Here is a 14,569-nt window from a genome sequence, read left to right as displayed (position 1 = left end):
AAATGAACTGCTAAGTGGGAGAGGAGAGAGGCTGTACCCCAACAGCAGAGGCCAATCTCTCGCTTCAGTGAATGCAAGGTTTGCTATACCCCCCCCCCCCCCCCCCCCCTCATCCCTACCACTACAACAACCCCTCTCCCTAGTTTTTACTTACCCGTCCACCCACCGCAACAATCCCCCCTAACTGCCCGCAGTCCCCGGTGATCCATATATTACCAGTAGGCCTAAGTAAGAAAGCAAGAGTGATGTTCACCAGGCAACTTTATGTGCCTCCTTTAAAGTTTTATGTGATGAGAGCATTAAAAGGCAGTCATTGCCATCCATTTTGGAGGAAGCTACGAAGAAGGGTGTTTAAGCAGCTCCCTTGAGAGGTCGTCTGCCCTCCATTTATACCTATCTGAGCCCATGTGGTCTTACACACTCACTCACTTAGCACCTGAGATCAATTAAGTCTGTGAGTCTTTAGTCCTTAGTCCTCAGGGCTCACTTTGGGATTGGCCCACACATGCACATCCAATATGCCATGCCACATGCAGTCAGGGTCGCGCCACTAGCCCAACCACCTCTCTGGGGCACATTTTACACTCACAATACATAAGAAGTGAAGTGTAATGTGTGGACCTGGGATGTATGCAGTGCTTTTATCCTTTTAATGTTATCCTCGTACTGCATAGTCCCAGGTGTCCACAGAGCGCTAAAATGAGTTTTACTTTCAAAAGAGGAGAGTTCTCATTTCACTAGGGATAATGGACACTGTTTCTCTTCCTCGCCACTCAGTGCCAATTTCACGGAGTTCTTGGAAAAGAACAGAGATGAGCTCTTCTAAAATTCAGAGTGCAGCTTCGAGAGATCCATTTCCATTGAAATTACTCTTATGTTCTTGCTGAAATAATTGAATTGGTGAGAAACATATTTCAGAGTTCAGACTACATTGTCTTCTTTTTGTATAATTGATCTCTTCTCTGTAAAAGATTGAATGGGTGGACCTAGAGTACTGGGACATTTTTATTTCATTTCATTTTATTCACCACACGATAAGAATACATCATTATAATTAGACGTATTCCACATCCTCAGTGTAAAATATGAAGTCCCTCCACGAAAGCTAGTTTGCTAAATCGTCAGCCTGCACTGAGCTCACATTTAAGCCAGCCGTCAAATCAGCCCTTCTTAATTCTCCATCTCCCATAAGCATCTCCTATGAGTCACTTGGATTTCCCATAACTGCTGACCCTCGCCTTGAGAGGCTTGGGCCAAAAAGGCATGTCTGACTCTAAGCTGTAAATTCACGACGAGTGTTGTGCTGCTGTCAAGTCACCACAGATAAGCCCAGATGCTGCTTGTGGGAGTGTTGACACAGGGAATCCTGCTGAATGCAGTGGACGGTGGGGGGTCAGACACACGGGGGGCATTCAGGTCGGAACTGGACTTTATATACTTGTTATCCCTTATATGTGTGGTTTCTGTGATCTGAGTGTGTGTGTGTGTCTGTGTGGAGTCTGGTGTGTGTATGTGTGTGTGTGTGTGTGTGTGTGTGTGTGTGTGTGTGTGTGTGTGCATGTGTGTTCGACTGTCCGTGTGTGTGCATGTGTGTCCGCCTGCACCGCAATGGCCTTAATCTGTGCGGTGCTGAGATGAGAGTGTTTTAATAAAGGGGTGACCACCGCGGCCGCCGGACACACTGGCGCGTCACAGATTAAAACACCAGACCACACCCCCCTGCTGCCACGAGCGAGTGAGCGAGCGAGTGCTGACTCCACTCAGCACAACACACACACACACACACACACTTTCCATTCACAGCTCATCTACTTTCATCAGCAGGGGAGCGGGGAAGTGTCAGATCAGGGTGTATGTGTGTGGACGCGTGATCGAGAAAGAGTTTGTGTTAGGGGGATGTCTTTGCGTGTGTGCGTGGACATTTGATAGAGACAGTGCATGTGTGTGTTTGTGGAGAAGGATGCGTGTGTGTATGTGTGTGTGTGTGTGTGTGTGTGTGTGTGGAAGGATGTGTATATAGTGTGTAGCTAGCTATGAGCGTTGCGATGTATGTAAGTATAAATGTGATATTTTGGGGTGTTAGCATGTGTGTGAGTGTATGCGTGAGTGTGTGTCTGTGCATGTCAGTGCGCACCAGTGGGCATTGTATCGCCACTTCCGTTAGCAACAGTGACAGTTTGCCGCGCAGGGCATGCAAAGGGATTTTGACAGGAACCGTGGCAACGGCGCCTGGTCGGCTGTCATTAGCATCTGATCAGCAGCCCGAAAGAGCAAGGCGCCAAGCCCAGAGAGCTGCTGCCACTTCCCATCACAGTCAGGGCATCACACACGGCCTGACACGCCGACGCCGACGCTGCCACCGCTACACAGGCACCGTATCCCACAACGGCCCCTCCTCACTCATGCTCAAGCACGACTGGAGAGCGATAACCAGGCATCCGGAGAGAAAAAAAATGGAGGCACACACACACACACACACACACAAAAAAAACTGTCATTGCAAGTCATAAACAAAGAGTAAAGAAGAGAAAGGGAGTGGCAGAATCGGATTGCCTGTCTTGCAACGGGGGTGGAGAGGGTGATGTGGGGGGGGGGGGGGGGGGGTGGAATAGGTAAACGGTCTCCATGGCAACGGAGCAACAGAGCAGAGGAGAGAGTGGGGAAGAGTTTGCGGGGTTGTGCAGTGAAGGGGGGTGTGGTAGTGTGGTGTCGTCGTACCTGACCTGGGCACAGATTAGTCAGATTAACGTGGGCACCGGGGAGAGAGCTGAGCATGCCAAAGAGTGTCTGGTGAGGGTGCCATGTGTCACATAAAATGATAGATCGATACACTGACAATGTGTGTGTGTGTGAGAGAGAGAGATAGAGAGAGAGAGTGTGTGTTAGAAAGAAATAGAGGTTGTGTGTCTGTGTGCCATGTGTCACATAAAATGACAGATTGAGTGTGTGTGTTTGAAAGAGAGACAGAGAGAGAGAGAGAGAGAGTCTGTGTGTGTGCGTGGGAGGGGGGGGCTTAGTGACAGCAGCACACATTATGGCTATTTTTTCAATTAATATTCAGGGAGAGAAAACAACAAACCATTGGTAAAATCAAGTGGCAACCCACTCTTAGCCCCTGCTATCACTCAACATCTCTATTCAGGTACAAGTGCTGCAAAATCACAAGGTCCGGATGGTCCGGGAGGGTCCCAGTGTTTAGAAAAGCCACTCAAAGCCGCCTTCAACCACCAGGTGCCAGTGTGAAAGGGAAGAGTGGCTGGGAGCTGAAAGACATCCTGTCGCTGCATGTCATCTTGCTATTATCTCAGCCATCAGCAGCAGAGGATGTTATGGTAGAGAGGGGAAACATTTGTGTTTGTGGAGGACAACATCTGTACCTTGCTTGAAAAGATGTGAAATGCATTGTACTCATAGGAGTAGCTCAGTTTAAAAGCAACAAAGCAGTTTTAAAAAAACATAAAAGCATTATCTGCTCAATGCATTCAACAAAAAAGCAGATGTGCATTTGGTCTGATTTGTGTGCACATTTAGAGAGGAAATTAAAGCAGCATCTGAGAAAGCAGAGTATGCAGGGCTGAGATGTGTTTAAGTGTTTGAGATGTGATTTCTTTATTTGTGTAGGGGATTAAGGTGGAACAGGAAAGCACTGCTGTGCTGTGTGTCATGCTACAGTGGCTTAACCCTGAAATAAAATCCCTGACAGCTGTCACAAAATGGAAAAAAATGGAAGCAAATGAGTTTTTAACTTATGGATGAAACAGGATGTATGTATGTCTCTGTCGACAGAACAGTATGTGTGTGTGTCTGTGTGTCTGTGTGTGTGTGTGTGTTGCAAAGACGAACGAGCACAAAATCACACATCTCATCCCAAGGTCCCACGCACCTCACGATGATGGTGCCGCAAATTGCTCCGAGGGAGGAAGTAAGCTGGACCCTCCGCAAAGCACGGCAAGTGCAAATTAAGAGGAGGGGCCGAACCGCGCAACTCATCCGCCGTCAGTTGCCTAGCAGCATCCATTAATGCGAATGCACAGTCACTTTGTTCTCCATTGTTGAAAGGGGCGAGGAGAGAGAGAGAGAGAGAGAGAGAGAGAGAGAGAGAGAGAGAGAGAGAGGTGTGCTTGGGGAGCTTTGCATGAATACAAATGACTAATGGAAAATGTTATTCTCACACATCCCTCAATGCAGAAGAGCTCTGAAGCGCACGAGTCATCAAAGGAGACGTAGCTGCCGGCCCAAAGGGAGAGACACAGAGACAGAGAGAGAGAGAGAGAGAGAGAGAGAGAGAGAGAGAGAGAGAGAGAGATGAATGTAGTTATGTGAAGTACAGAACAACCAGGAGTCATACAAAGGCTGGGGTGACATGGGGCTTTGGGAAGATAGGTGTGTGTGTGTTTGTGTGTGTGTGCGTGTGTTTGTTTGTGTGTGTGTGTGTGTGTGTGTGTGTGTGTGTGTTTGTGTGCGTGTGTGTCTGTGTGTGTGTGTGTGTATGTATGATGGGAGACTTGGAGGATGGATGGACAAAGGGAACATGGAGCATGAAAGGTGTGCATAGTGGTGGTTTCCATGGTGATATCATTATGAGGTATGAGGCTCTTTTCCTTGTTTGTAAAATATCTCTATTCAACAGTGCAGTCTTTCATGTATACACAATTGTGCATATACATAAACCACACGGTTTTCTGACAGTCAGAGTGTCATCCTGTGCTAAACTGCAGAACATTGTTATATCATATCGAGCCCAATTTATTCAACTGGTGTTTCACTATTAATTGCTTTGGTAACACTTTAGCATTACAATAATATGATAGTAAAGCATTTGTAATACATGTAAGGGATAATGCCCGACGAGGTGTCCATTATCAGAAATAAATGGACGACGCGGAGGCGTGAACCATGCGTCGGACGGTTGCTTCCGCGATGTCCATTTATTTCTGATAATGGGCGCATCGAAGGGCATTATCCCGTTTATACCATGGTCACTTACGAAATAAACTAGATGTACCGCATAGCGGTACAAAATATGACCGCCGCTCAGTCCTGTACATCCGTTCCGCGAAAATAAATCACACTTCAATTTGTCTCCATATTTTACTCCATCCCCCACTCTTGAAACTTTTGTGTATGCTTTGTTTGGCATGCCTGAGTGTGTGTGTGCAGCTGCACAGAAAGTAGCCTACTGGTGCTGAAAAGGTGAATAGATTGTAGAATAGCCAAAGAAGATGTAGCATTGTTATAAAACCTTTAAAATCTCTAAACAATCACAAGTAGGGCAGTTAATCACAGTTCATCCATTGCAACTGGATTGATGAAAGGTCACTTACACCTGTAGGCTACATTGTATTTGGGAAAAGCAAAAGGTATCAGCATAATGTTATTTATTTATTTATTTTTTGTGTATTTATAAACAAAAACATCTCTGTCAGTTCCATGCCGTTTTCAACAGCTATCAAAAACAAAGGTCATTTTTGGATGGTTGGATTTTTTGTGAATGTTTCTTCTTCTACATAAGATTTTAGTCATCTTTAGTTCATGTAATGTAATACTTTATTGTCAATGCACAAATTAAGTAACAGTAGTCTGAAACGTTATTGTTAATGCACAAATTAAGTAACAGTAGCCTAGTCTGAAACGAAATGCTGTTTTACATCTAACCAGTGGTGCAAATAACTGACATGTCCAAATGGGCCTTGATGAAATGCGTCGCTAGACTGTTCATACACATTTTAACGGGCCAAAGTTGAAGAGCTTTTGTCCGTTATTGTTCGTGCAAATATAGGCTGATTCATGTTCCCTTGCATTGTGTAACTGTGGTCCATGGCTAGTCTGGCTTTCATCAGACCAAGCTCAATCTTTTAAGAAATCAAAAAATAAATAGCGGGCAGATCAGGCTGGGTTCACCCAGCCTAGTCCATAGGCACCCGATATTGTTTAATTTTCCGATTGAGATATACACGCTCTGGCTATTCTAAATGCAAAAATGCAACAGGGAGTTATGACAAAACGGTAACTAACAAACTAGATCCTAATAGAAAGCTGTTAGCTTCCCTAAGCTACAGGTAGGATTATAAGGTAGGCCTATTTACAACATAAATTGTCAATAGGCTATGCTGGCGACACAAATAAAATCTCCTTTGGAAACCAATGGCTTACGCCTTACTGTATCAAGCGGACTTAAACTGCCATATCGTGGCGAAAAATTGTAATAACATTCAAGCAGCTCCATGAGTCAAGGAGAGCGCGAATGAAGTAGCCACTTCTAGATGGGACCCACTACACAGTAGCTTAAGGTGTGTTGCTAAAGCAGCCATAATGAAATGAAGGTGTCATTGTTTGGATACTTCACACACACGTGCTTTTTAATTTCACAAGACTACAACTACCAAGCTGTAATCAAAGCACATCGATTCCCCTCTCACACCATGCACGCACTTAAAACAAAATAAACAGGCGTCTCAGTCTCACGCATGTATAGGCAAAACTGTATCAGACCGGTGTAACGTTGGTAAATCTTCCATTGCACAGAATGATTTTGTAGCACGTGCAATAAATGACAGTCGAAAGATACAAACAGTGCTGCTATCAATTTGCTTGGTATAACCGCATTTATAGTTTTCTACAAATGCAATCAATCAAATGCGGCCTCCATCACTCAACTAACGCTAACGGTAACATTACCTAGGTCCTTATTGATATTACAAGATTAACGTACCTGCAGTAAAAACCAAGCATGTCCGATAAACATCCTCAGATTTATTTCGGCTTCAAGAAGAAATGGGAATTACACTTCATGTGAACATCGTCCTATCCTTATTAGATGTTCGCTGCGGTAAATTACAGTCCTTGTATGAAGCGTCCATTGTTTTTTCCAACCCACTTTTAACTTCCAACAAAATTACGTCTCACTGCAACGATGCGCCATCTAGTGGACAAACGACTACTTATCGCCAATACTGAAAATGCAGCCATGATGATGATGAATATTTATTTTGGCTTTCTTTTAATCCTACTGAATTTGTAATTATGTATCGGCCGTTCTAATACCGATAGTATGTGGGTGCCTGTGTGTGTGCATGTGTATATGTGTGCACCGCCATTTACAGGCCAATGAGTGTACAGTCACTAAATGTACACATAACCTAATTTTTTTAGACCCCCCCATGGATGAAATTCTACGAAACTTGGCATACCCCCGGAGGTCAATCATACACATAAAATTTGGTGCAGTTCTGAACATCTTAACTGAAGATAGGGGCGATTAAAGCAGAATAATATTGCATTTTCATTTTTTACCGGGGGGTGGGGGTGCAAATCACAAATGAGTGATTATGAGCCAGGTTGATGTGGGCCCTTGAGACCAACATACCATAAAAGATTCTTCATCCTCAGTGCCACGGTTCAGGTAGTTATTTAGGAAAAACTGTTTTTTTTTTTTTGCGGTTCGGGGGGCCCAGCCCGGGGGGGGGGGGGGGGGCTGGTGGTGGTCCCCGGGGACGAAATGAAATTTTTCCGTAAAAGTCTAGTGGGGCTACATACCCACCAAATTTCATGTACCCCGGTGGTTCGGTGTCCCGGGTATCAATGACCAAAAATTCAGGGAGTAGATGACGGGAAAAATTCTTGAATTATGTGCATGTGTGCGTGTACAAATTTATGTTTATGTGTGTGGGTGTGTGTGTGTGTGTGTATGTGCGTGCTTGTGTGTTTGCCTGCGTATGTGTGTTTGTGCATGTGCATGCATGCGTACATATGTCTACTGTGTGAGTATGTGTCATACGTATGATTACTGTAAATGTATGTGTGTGCGTGTGTATCTGTTTATGCACATGTGTGCACATGGAATGGGCTTGCCCCTGGAGGCAAACATACGGAAAAAATTGGTCATCCTAGGCCCTACAGTTCTCAAGATATTCACAGAGAACTGTGTCTGCCCTACCCTCCTTTCGGGGGGTCCAGTCCAGCGGGGGGGCTACAGATCAAAACAAAGAATGACGGTTCCATGCTATCCATGTGGGGGTACATGCCCACCAAGTTTCGTGTACCCCGGTCTTTCAGTGTCCCGGGAATCCTTGTTGGTGTACGTCACTAAATGTACACATAAATTATTTTATTGTAAGGCCCCCCATGAACGAAAGTACACAAAACTTGGCATGCATTCGGAGGGTGTCATAATGATCCTACACTTTTAATTTTGTGCAGTTTTGACCTTGTCAGCCAGAGATATTGTGATGAAAACACCTAATTTTTTGCTTTTTAATTTTTAACTAGGTGGCGCTATACATGAAATAAGTGGTAATGGGATGGGTTGACATGCCCCCTTAAGACCAACATACATAAAAAAGGTGGACCTCCTAGGCCCTACGGTTATCGAGATATTCACAGAAAACTGTCTCCGGCCACCTACAGGCCAGTTGGTGTATGGTAACATAAATTAATTTATTGTGTGGCCCCCCATGAACGGAATTCCACAAAACTTGGCGTGCATACAGAGGGTGTCATAATGATCCTACAATTCCAATTTCGTGCAGTTTTGACTATGTTAGGTCACAGATACCTTCAATTACAACACCTCATTTTTACTTTTTTGTGTTTAACTAGGTGGCGCTATACATGAAATGAGTGGTTATGGAATGGGTTGACATGGCCCCTTGAGATCAACATACAAAAAAAAAATGGTCCTCCTAAACCCTACGGTTTTCGAGATATTCACAGAAAACTGTGTCTGCGGGGGGGCTACAGATCAAAACGAAAAACGATGGTTCCATGCTATCCATGTGGGGTTACATGCCCATGCACCAAGTTTCGTGTACCCCGGTCTTTCAGTGTCCCGGGAATCATTGACGGAAATTTGGGCATGCGAAAAAGAAAAAAAAGAAAAAAAAAAAAAAAATCTGACTAAACCTATATGACCGCCGCTTCGCTGCGCGGCGGTCATAATAAATATGAAATCAATTATTAATACTAAATGAGTTTTAGAGCTAAAATCGTTAGTTTTTTCAGCTGTTTACAGTTGATTCCATTGTTGCGAAGCCTGCCTCCAGGCTCAACCATCGTTATACTATCGTTGTTATAGTTACCATTCATAAGCATTGATATGGAACGGCGATTAAACTACCAGATCTACTTCATAGGTGTAGTATATCACTTTTTAAACGACACCCTTTTCAACCTAGACCATGGTATAATAGTTAATAATGAACTAATTATAACCAAAATATTTGTATATGTTTGTAAGTCATGTTTAGTCACATATTAACAGATGATTTATAAATATTTATACATTTATAAACATTTTAAATCATCTGTTTATATGTGACTTAACATTGCTGAGTATTTATATCCACTCAACCCAGGGGTATTAAACTAAGGTGCCATACGAGAACGATTGCGAAGGAAGACGACAAAATATTTTATCATAAGTGCCTTTCGTTTACACGGCGACCCCGCCATCGGGGCTTGAAGACGCAAAAATCTTAAGATTCCTTCCAGAGAGTAGAGTTTTGAAGACGACCCGGGTTGCATCTCCGTCTAGACGGCTAAACCAAAGATCCTTGATTACCTCTCTGGCTAAACTGTCAAATTAGAATGTCTGCGCGTGACTTACCGGGGTTCTATCACACCACCACCCAGCGGTCTGGAATGCATATCCAATCGAATATCACATACTCTTGCGTCTTCATATAAACAAAGATTTCCCCCTGAGAATGCTCGTCTAAACGTGAATAAAAAAATGAAGACGAGACGCCACTTCTGCGTCTTCTCTTTTCATCGTTACCGTATAAACGTAGCCTAAAACTAACCAGTTTAGCTTTCACAGTGTTTCATTGAGCACAAATTGGCCTCACCTGTTAATCATTTGTAAATGTGTAGAGAACTAATATGCAGCACATTAACAAAGCTTTTTGCATACCATAATCTAAAGTGTAAACAATTCATCAAACACAAGTGCATGGTTCCCTCACTATTTGTAGACTTTTAATGATCTACTGTACATTACTTACAAACTTAACATATCTAAATGTTTTGTTCATAATTAGCTGATTATTAACTAATCTATTATAAATGCTTAATCATAATGCATACTATGTTATTCTAAAGTGTTACCATTGCTTTTAATGCCATATTGGACATGCACTGTACTCTAGCTTGGCTCTCGAGCATTTGGCACAGAGGACTACCGAAACACACACCAAATGATCTCCAGCACTTTGCTCTCACAACACATTCATGCGTCCAGCTTGTCTGAGGCAGCAGATCAGAAGTCAACATTGCAGCTCCATTAAAGTAATTTGCCAGGTGTTTCACATTATTGCATACACATAATAGCAGCTTCTGATCCAGAAACTGCTTTTTAATTCTTCACTTTTATTCAGTGATTGATCTTTTGTAATGATATGTTACGGTCAATTCAGAACACTGATGGCTCTCCAGCTGCTATTTTTCAGTACTTCAACAAGGGGAGCTCACCACAACACGCAGAGAGCAATCAGTATGCATAAAAAGGGTTACATATTAGATTAAATGACTAATGCCTCGCCAGGGTCAGGGGTTAAACTCTCCTCATCGAGATGAGAGGACGAGACAACCGCCCCTCATGTTAATCTGTGAAATCATGGCTCAAAGCATCTGCTGGGATGACCTGATACTGTCGGGGACGGCCGCATCCTGCAATCAGTAAACATGTCATGGCATCATGCAGACAACAAACAACGGGTCGATATAAAAAGATGCAAAAAGATTGACAGCACATCCGCAGGAAAGCTACACATCTGAGTAGTTCCGTAGGCATAGCACAGACTTCCCTCAGGCCAAGTCCCCTTGGTTTAGATTAGAGGCTCATACATAAGAGTGAGATGAAAATATCAAGTGTTTAAAGATGTTTCATTAAAGAGATACAGTACTTCTGTTGTGTGGCAGTGTATAGAGTTTAGCTGGCTGGGATTATTCTAAACAACATCAGGATATGAAATGTGGGTAATATCAGTGGAAGAACACAGCAGGTTCTACTTCTTGGCTCTAAACATACCAATGATATCAGATTAGTAAACAGAATGTCCCTTTGGAACATTGGATGAATGGTTGCTGATAATGGGCAATGTATATTGCATTAAAGATCAGCCATTTCTTTTACAACAGTCGAGAACCCTTTTGCAATTATGTAAGCACATAACGTAATCTGAAAACTGCTGATTAAAAAACAATGCAACTCTCAGCTGGTATTCTGTCTATAATGGAGTGGAATGGAAATTTCTAGGTGACTCCAAATTTTGACAGGTAGTGTATATTTATATTTATATTTTACTTTGCCGTTGTACATAGCCTACTTCTCATGGCTTGTTCCCCCTGTACACAAAGAAAATACTTTTTTTGTGAAGGTGAAGGATTAACAACAGGCAAGAACTCCAAAGAGCTATATCTACTGACAAGGTAATGTTTCGCGATTATACACACGTTTGCAACAATCGCTAGCGTTTCGTTAGCCTGCCTCTGTGCTGGGGATGCAGGATGTAAACTGCTTCTCGCGATGTCTGAGACTTTGTGAGACTGAAGGTCAGCGGGTTTGATACACTGAACTTGTGGGATATTCTTCCTACAGGCAGTAGGGGCGGGCGAGAGAGCCTTCATTCGCCCCGTAATGAGTCATTTATCCATATAGCAACTTACGAAGATGATTAACTAACACGAAAACGTTGCCTGGTGTCCCTTTAAAGGTCTGTTTACAGATAAATAAGAACAAGAGCAAGAACTAACCCATTGAGGAAACAAAAAAGGAAGTAAAAAGCAGCAGCTGCATATCATCATGGATCAAAGTGACCTTTATGTCTAAAGGGCACAGGTGTATGATATGCACTTCAGGTGTATGATATGCACCTGGCTCTTTCACCACTTCTGCTGTTTGCCTGCAATCAGGATGGAGGAAGCAAAGTACAGAAAGAGCAGGCGGGTAGGATCATTGTCACAAAAAATCTAAGGCTTTCTTTGCTTCTCACCTCAGTTCATGGTTTGACTGTAGGTGTGTTTTCTGTAGTGAAGCTGTTGCACATCTTCTTACAGATGGAGTGAGATCTAACAGAGCCAAGACTGGAGTTTATTTATATCTCCAAGAGGTGTCTGCCTGATCTGCTAAGTGTTGATCTGAAGCGTGGTTATATCTGGGGCCCTTTACCACCATGCACTGCAGCCAGGGAGCAGCCTGTGAAGAAAAATGTTGTGTTGCACATGTGCACACACACACACACACACACACACACTCTCTCTCTCTCTCTCTCTCTCTCTCTCTCATGAACAGAACAGTCACGTCCACACACTCTTACAGAAACACATACACACACATTCTTACAGAAACACATACACACACACTCTTACAGAAACACATACACACACATTCTTACAAGGCATACTGTATATCTCAGTGGGATGTGAAGACAATCTGTTGTAGCCTCTGAGACTTGACACATGGTGAAAACAGCATTCAGGGTGGATTATGCAAAACAAACGCCAACATTACCTACCTCCATTCTTATGCTTAGGAAATAACAGGTGTGGTAATTCCTTCAGCTGTGGAGAGAGCTAAAGGAAAAAAATAAAGATCAAAGAAAATAAATTCGTTGGCAGTTTCATCTGAACATGATCGATTGCTGCTCCACTCCCTCCTTGGATCCTGTATTAACCATGACTCAAAGTTTGTTGTTTAGAAAGTTGTGCGTTATTTTTAGGTTCTTCTGCTCTGTGATTTTCCTCCCAGTGGATACAGGAAATGAGAATTCTGTGCTGAAACCCTTTCCATTCATCACTGCAGCTTATGAAAGCGTCCTTTAATAAAAAGCAACTCTTCATCATGTACACAAACCAATAAAGAGAGAAAGTTTCACATTCAAAGAGACATTAAGAATGAAGCTAGACATCTCGATGCCTAATAAAATGCTAATAGTGATTGCTGGATGTGCAACTCAGAGGTCTGAAGCTCCTACACTTTTGCACTTGGGTGAAATAATGGCCACGATATCTGAGAGCTTGTGAAGTCATCTACACTCTCCAATCATCTCCTGTGGCAGCCAGCAAATGGGTCTTCATTCCAGAGAGCACATTGAATGGCAGCATGCATTTCAATTCATATCACACACTACTTGAACAATGGCAATCAATAGCATCAGCCAATGTTCTCTCTCTACATTACTCTCCATCTCAAACACACACACACAAACACACACACGCACACTCACCCTCAGGTATGAATATCTACTGTATACTGTCTAACCAACCTTCCTTGTAACAGACCGTCATTTAATAAATGGTCAAGAAATCATAATACCAATCTATCAACTTCCCGTTTAAATTACTCAGTCAATTTGGGTTTCCTTCAAGAGTCAAATGAAAACAATCTGACACATTACTTAAGAGATGGAAATTATTTGTGAACAATAGAAAGATGCAATCTGTACCAATGCTCCTCTGAGTCTGCAAATAGATTGCAGTAATCAATTCAGTTTGTCTAATTCAGTTTGGCTAATTTAAGTATGACTCTTGATTTAGGAAATTAATAGACTCGATGTTCTGTATGGTATTTCCATTTAAAATAATTGGTTGTTGAAACAAGAAAAAAAAACAAGTGACTAATACCATTTCTAATTAGAGTTGAAATAATTCAGCATTTGTGCTGTGCTTGTATCTGAGTACCAAGCAATGTCCATAGAACTTATTTCAAATAGAATTAAACCATCAACAATAAATCTACACTATATGTAAAGGCTAATGTCTATAGGAACCTTAACATCTGATAGGCTTTTACATTATAGTCTAATATGTGGCATACCAGATAGACACCCTTCCTCAGTGAGCAAAGATAACAGAAATAGACTGAGCGGAGGATGAGTGCATGACAGACAGGCCGGCCGGGGGGGTCGTCGATGAAATTGCCCGAGTGGTTGACACTAGAGAAATAGGGGTCACTTCATCAGCGTGGCGACAGACAGCCACAGGAAACTTCTGTCGGTGGGGTATCATGCCTGCTCCTGCAGAGCTGCCAAAGGCAACGGTGCTCGCTGGCATTTCTGATGTGGAGTTAAAGTTAAAGACAGAAAAGATATTTGTCTGGTTAAGTCTGGATGGATCACTCTTTTGATGGACAGACTGTCTTTTGAATCATGCTAATTAAAGATATTTGGCAAAAGCACCCTATGCAAACTATTGAGTACAACATAACCCTATTTACCCATCCCAGGGAGATGGTCATTTGATTTTGAGTTAATTTGAATTGAGAACAAAATGACCCAAGGGTAAGATAAGAAATTAGGTTGCATCATCTGGGAGAAGAATAGGACGAGGACTTTCAATGCAGGGCAATGTCCACTAAGGTCATGGCTTTCATTGCCAGGATGCACATATACAGAAAACAGTATTTATTCGCTGTCGTGAAGGTTTCTGTTGAGTAATAAAATGGAATATAGTAATGGATGTTCCTGAGAGATTTCTTTGAATCCAAACAAAAGATCCACTAGACCTTGGTATTTTTGCTTAGTGAGCATTCAGCATTCTTAGTGAGAACAGTCTAAGGCTTTTTTCTGTGTGT

The sequence above is a fragment of the Alosa sapidissima genome, chromosome 5 (genome assembly GCF_018492685.1).
Source record: "Alosa sapidissima isolate fAloSap1 chromosome 5, fAloSap1.pri, whole genome shotgun sequence".
In the NCBI taxonomy this organism is placed as follows: domain Eukaryota; kingdom Metazoa; phylum Chordata; class Actinopteri; order Clupeiformes; family Clupeidae; genus Alosa; species Alosa sapidissima.
Note: the sequence above shows the minus strand (reverse complement) of the source record.